General features: G+C 37.8%; 1 long non-coding RNA gene across 1 annotated transcript in view; it reads right to left on the reverse strand.

Moving 5' to 3' along the window:
- The window catches only part of LOC110255835, a 542,938-nt gene extending 537,163 nt beyond the window's left edge, over positions 1 to 5,775 (reverse strand). The window contains exon 1 of the long non-coding RNA XR_002336710.1: positions 5,550 to 5,775. This is a non-coding gene — a long non-coding RNA (uncharacterized LOC110255835). The remainder of the gene's footprint in view (positions 1 to 5,549) is intronic.

Below are 6,000 nucleotides of genomic sequence, written 5' to 3' on the forward strand. Positions count from 1 at the left end.
TCTGTAAACATTTTCTCTTCAGGAGACAATGCAATCTAGAAACAAAAGTAGATGGCAGGATAACAAGTCCAAAATAAGACAATGAAGTGAATATCCATGTACGATAGAGTGCTGATCTTGTTTTCCCATCTCACGTGCAGACTGAAAAAAATGTACTTTACCACCAAAAAGTTAGGTAGCCTTTCATATTTATCCATGAATAAAAGTTCTCAAAAACAAACAAAAAAGCATTGTCAAAGATTTCTTTCACATTCAGATCTACTTGGTTCATGAAATGAGTGTGGAGATTTGTGCCAGAGAAATCTCAGGAACACGAGTTCCCTGAGAAAGGGACCTGACATCCGTACTGACATGAATGAAGTTTACCAGGCTGTGCTCGCAGGATCCACACCTGGGGGACAGGAAGTCGAGAACACGGCAGAGGGGAATGGGAAGCTGCAGTCACCATTACACAAGCCTGAGCTAATTCTCTATTGATTGTGGATCTCACATCTTCACACCCAATCATTAATCAGTGTTTAGCTGGGGGCTGTCCCAGGAAGAGGTAGGTGACTTTTTAGATGTTACTTTATCTGAGACAAGAGGGAGAAGGACTTAGCTGAGAATGCTGGCTGCTAACATCCCCATTAGCTGGAAAACTAATGTTTGGGTTCTGGAGGACAAATCTGGACAAAATACGACTAGTCCACTACAATCCATATTTCAATAATTTTAGAAGTCTCAGTGGGATTAACTAAAATCTAATTGTTTCTCAAGTGAATTCTATTTCCTTAAATTTCCTATAGTCTCTGATGTCAGGAACCCTTTCCAATAAAGTTTATGCATGCAAATCTCAGAACTGAGTCTAATTTCTGTGAAACTCAGCCTGGGCTTTGCATTTTTAACAATAGTCAGTAATCCACCTGGCAAATACCTACTTTCAAAAACCTGCAATTCTGGGCTTTACAGGCGTAGAGTTGTAGTTCCTAGAGGTGAAATGTTTCTACCAAGTGCTAGAACACGAGTTCCATTAATCCTCAAATTAAGACTGTTCCCTATCCATTCATTTCAATCTTCTTGTTTCAAGATAGCAACAGTCCGGAGAGAAGTCACCTACCATTCAGGGAGAATTAATCCAATCACTGGAAAGAGGTACACTTGTCACACAACGGGATCAGGAAATATGTACAGCACCCAGGCGATCACTTGGTGTGCCTTTAATTCTCCATTCTAATTCTGATGGCAAATTGACAAGTACATCAGGGCCCAAGGCGGGCAATGTTATGCAGAGCTAAGATCACTCAGGGATGAGGATCTGGGTCACCCCACCAAGTAAGCCACCTATTCCATCAGAAAAGTCCATAAGGGCTGATAAAGAATTTCATGCCAATCAGTTGTGACTTTGAGAGCAGATGGGGGAGAGGGACTATCATTTGTCCCTAGAATCACTCCTATAAATGCCCCTAGAAAAGAGGATTAGAAGTTTTAATAGACTGAGAGATGAGACATATTACAACCATTGTACAAAGGCAAGATTAATAAAAGGAAGTAGATCTTTGGCGCTAATAAATAATATAACAGACATTGTGTAAAGAAAAATTTTCATAAATGTCAAAGCAAAAAATGGCATAAAGGGAGAAAATTAAAAACAAAAGGCCTTAGGTGCTGTTTGAAGAGAAGAAGATCTAAAGATGTTTAGAAAAGTACTGAAAAAATGCAAGAAAAGTTCCTGGAACGGAATTGAAAGATTATAGTGGGGAATATGATCTACCCACCAGCTCTTTCCCCATAGTAACAGCACTATAACCACTTCCCTGCTTAAATCTACTTCCCAGCCTTCTTGAGGTCATGTGAGGCAATGTGTCAATGGAATGGGAGCATATATAAAGTGTGCCACTTTTTGACGTAAGTCACTCAGTGTCCCTCCACCAAAAGTTCCTTTCCCAGCCTTGCTTTGCTAGAGATTTTTTGGGTGATCATTTCCAGCAGAATGACTGGGTAATTTTTCTGGCTGTATGACTTTCTGGATCTGCCTGAATAAGTGTGAATAATTCTGCTTAAACTAACTGTTGTGAACTTTGCTATTTCCAACTATGAAAACAGATCCATTATATAGTTCTACATCAAGACATTTATAAACAGAAAAAAAGAAAATTTATATTGATGTTAATTTCTGAAATCAGCCATTCCCCAGGATTAAACACTTCCTTTATTTCAGAATGGCTTGGCCACTTGTTCCTTAATTCCTTATACAAAAGGCAGAGGGGCAGGGAAGGCGAGGGTCTCCCTCCCCTCAGCACTTCCCACATGCCTGATTTAAGTGCACAACACTGTGAGATGATGGAAGTACAAGAGGCTGCATGCATCCCTCTAGCCCCCACCTCTAGGTTTCCACAATAAACCATCCTACACCTACTCTACGTGTCATTAACAATGTCATCCATCCCTGCCTCCTGACCCGGATCACATTGCACACTGACATAAGGATAAACAACATTATAGGAAATAAATCTTGTCATAACTTCAAATAGTAGGAATTGATAAAGACACTTAAAGGTAAAATAATCAGCAAAGATGGAAATTCAAGATGTCATTTGTTTATTCAACTTTTTAATTTTTTTATTTTTAGGGCCATATTTGTGGCATATGGAAGTTCCTGGGCTAGAGGTCAAATCAGAGCTGCTGCAGCTCTGGCCTACAGCACAGCCACAGCCACACCAGATCCAAGCTGCAACCTATGCCACAAGCTTGAGGCAACACTGCATCCTTAAATCTTGAACAAGGCAAGGGATTAAACCCGCATCATCATGGATACTACTTGGGTTCTTAACCTGCTCAGCCGCAATGGGAACCTCTGTTTATTTGAAACTTAAATGCTAGAAAATAATCTATTAAACCTTCAATCATTGTTGGTCAGAGGAGCATAATATTTAACCAAAAGAAGATCTATCATATTCCAAATATTTTGATGTTATTTCTTTATAAATGTAAATATCTAAATATACCAACTGCAAATAATTTCCCAATAGACAAATTTTTTCGGTCTTGATTAATGGACAGATCAAAGCTAAATAAATACTGTTTTCACTTTTTTTTTCCAGGTGGTAGCAAGAAAGGGAAATGTCAGTCAACATTTTATTTTGGCTTTCTAAAATGTTAATGTAATGCTTAGGAACCTCAAATGTCATGAATTTTATGACAAAAATAATCTGACAAAAAGCCAACATGAAAAATATTTTTTACTGAAAATGGAAAACATATAGTTTGATAATTGTACTCTCAAGCCTTTATACCAGTAGGAAGGCAGTAAAATAGTCAGACTAAAATCAGGTATTCTACAGTAAACATTCAATTTTAACCTAATTTATAGCACCTTACAAACCGCATAGCTTTGGACATGTTACTTAAAATGTGAGTCTCCAAGAATTATATAATAAAGGTAATAAAAATATGCAATATTTATTCAGTGTGTATTACATCGCAGGAAAGATCCTTTCAAGTGTAAGTTCACATATCATCATCCCCATTTTATGTTAAAAGACCAGATACCAAAGAACTTAAACATTTGTCTAAGAGCACACAGGTTTTTAAATAGCAAAGCTGTAACTCAAACTCAGTCAGTTTAACCTCAAAGTCTAGGCTCTAAACCACGGCCATACCACCTTTTCTCAAGATGTGGTATGATTACCAGGAGAATGAAATGAGATAATGGATCTAAATTGCATATACTAATTGTTCAGTGAATTTTAGCTCGTACAGTTTTATTGACAATTTGAATTCTAAATTATTACTAATATATCATTTTAATGATGTGCCCACTGAATTACTGACCCCAGACTCACAATATTTCTAAAATATTAGACACTAACATAAAGTCGCTTGACAAAATTTTACCTATTTTTGTGACTTGATTCTGCCCCTTCACGTGTGTGTTACTGTGGATTTTGTTAGAGAATGGGGCCAAATATACTTCTGCCAAAGTTAAACTCAGGAAGGGCAGGGAGTTGGGACTGAGTGAGAGGGGCTAAAGTGTGAGCTATCTGAATGGCAAATGGATGGGGTCAGTGATGAATTAAATAGGAAATTAAGGAAGACTGAGGTGTTTGGGATGTATAGGACTCCCAGAATGAGCATCAGGCTTCTGGGCTGGGCAACTGGATTGTTCCAAACAGCTCAGAATGATGAGTTCAGTTTTGGACATCTTGAATATTTTGTTGCTATTAAGTGCATAAATGAGAATAGTTTGGTACTTGCAAGCTTGAATTTTTTGAAACTCTAGAAGAAAAATATTATGTTAAGGTTAACCAACACGTAACAGAATATTTTAACTAGACCAAAGCTGATACCATTCCGAGTATCCAAACCAGAAAAGGCTCTTTATCACAAATTATTTAAGGCAAACAATTATCCTGATTTATGACCTCAGGAGCTAGGGACGTGATGTTGGTTCTGTCTCCAAATGTGGAGCATAGACATATGTACCCAGTGGAATTCTGGCAGAGTGATACAATTCAGGTGATAAAAGAGAAACAAACAAAAAGTCAGGATAAGGGGAAAATAATAGTAAATGGCATAGACTTATGTTTATGCCCAGGAGTTAAGCAGACTAAAATACCAATCCTTAAAAGAGCACATACAGTAAACCACAGATCAGTGACAGGAACATATAAGGCACTTTTAAGATTTTGGAAATTTTGTTACTTTTTCACATTTTTTTTTTCATGGACTGTCGTCTTTCTTTCATAATTAGCAGTAAAACCCTTAAATAACTGCAGGCAGGCAGACTTGCTGCTTCATTAGAAAAGTAAGGGAGGCATATTTTAGAAGTTTTCTTCTCCAAAGACAATTTTTGAGATGAGAAACATCTTAAAGGACAAAATAAATATTTAAGAAAATAATATTTTAAAAGGCAGTTTGTTTTCGTTCCCTTAGACTCCAGGACGAAATAAGGATCAGAAAGGATAAAATGAATATATTTATGTTTTTCTTCCCATAATCTGCTTTCACACCTATTTTTCTTTGGTGTGAGATTTTTATTCCTCTAATATAGAACTGATTAGGTGTGAATTCCAGCCTGATAGCTGTGTACTCACCTTTCATAAGGGTCTCTATGAGGCAACAGGGAAGTATTTGTTTTGGCCTAAGGGTTTTCTAAATGTTATGAAGTCTTAAGAAAACAGGTTTTCCTGCAAATCTGAGATTTTTTTGTTTTGTTATTTATTGGTTCTCTCAGCCAAACAGTATCCTGACAAACTTTAAAATACCTCCAGAGCTATTTTCTAAGGTTTCCCACCCCATGGTGACAAAGAGGTAGGGAGGAAGTAAGGAAGGAGGGAGGAAGGATTAAAAAGCAAACTATAGACAATATCAACATTTATATTCCTATTTCTAAAACATACATATAGTTTGTTTTTAATATATATATATGCTTTAAAATATATATATGCTTACATGCAGTGAGGAGCTCATATATTACATTTATACTGCTGCATAATAAACTATCATGTAAGTACAATTTAACATATTTACTATCTCACATTGTCTATGGGTCAGGTATGGGCCCAGCCTACCTGGTTCCTCTGCTGGTGTCAACTGGACAGCATTCTCATCCGGAGGCTGGACGAATCCTCGCTCAGGCTTACATAGGAAGTTGGCCCCTTCATTTCTTGACTGAGAGCCGTGGCTTTTTGCTAGATGTTGCAGAGAGGCTGCCACTGATAAGCAAGCCAGTCTCAATTTTTAGAGCTGCCCCACAGGTCCAAGCCCAGCGGGCTTCTCCAACATGGTAGAGTCAGTAAGCAGGTCCTCTGCGGTCTGCTGGAACCCAGGCCTTCCTTTCAAGGCTTTTACCATATTAAGTCAGGCTCATGCAGAATCATCTCCTCTTTTGAATAACTCAACGCTCCTGAGTTGGAACCTTAATTATGCCTAAAATATCTTCTCGCGTTTGCTTTCGCTCACCTCCCCAGCTTCAGATAAATATATGAAGCTGACTACCACCCCAAAGCTTAAGTCTTTTAT

This window comes from Sus scrofa, chromosome 11 (genome assembly GCF_000003025.6).
Source record: "Sus scrofa isolate TJ Tabasco breed Duroc chromosome 11, Sscrofa11.1, whole genome shotgun sequence".
Taxonomy (NCBI): Eukaryota; Metazoa; Chordata; class Mammalia; order Artiodactyla; family Suidae; genus Sus; species Sus scrofa.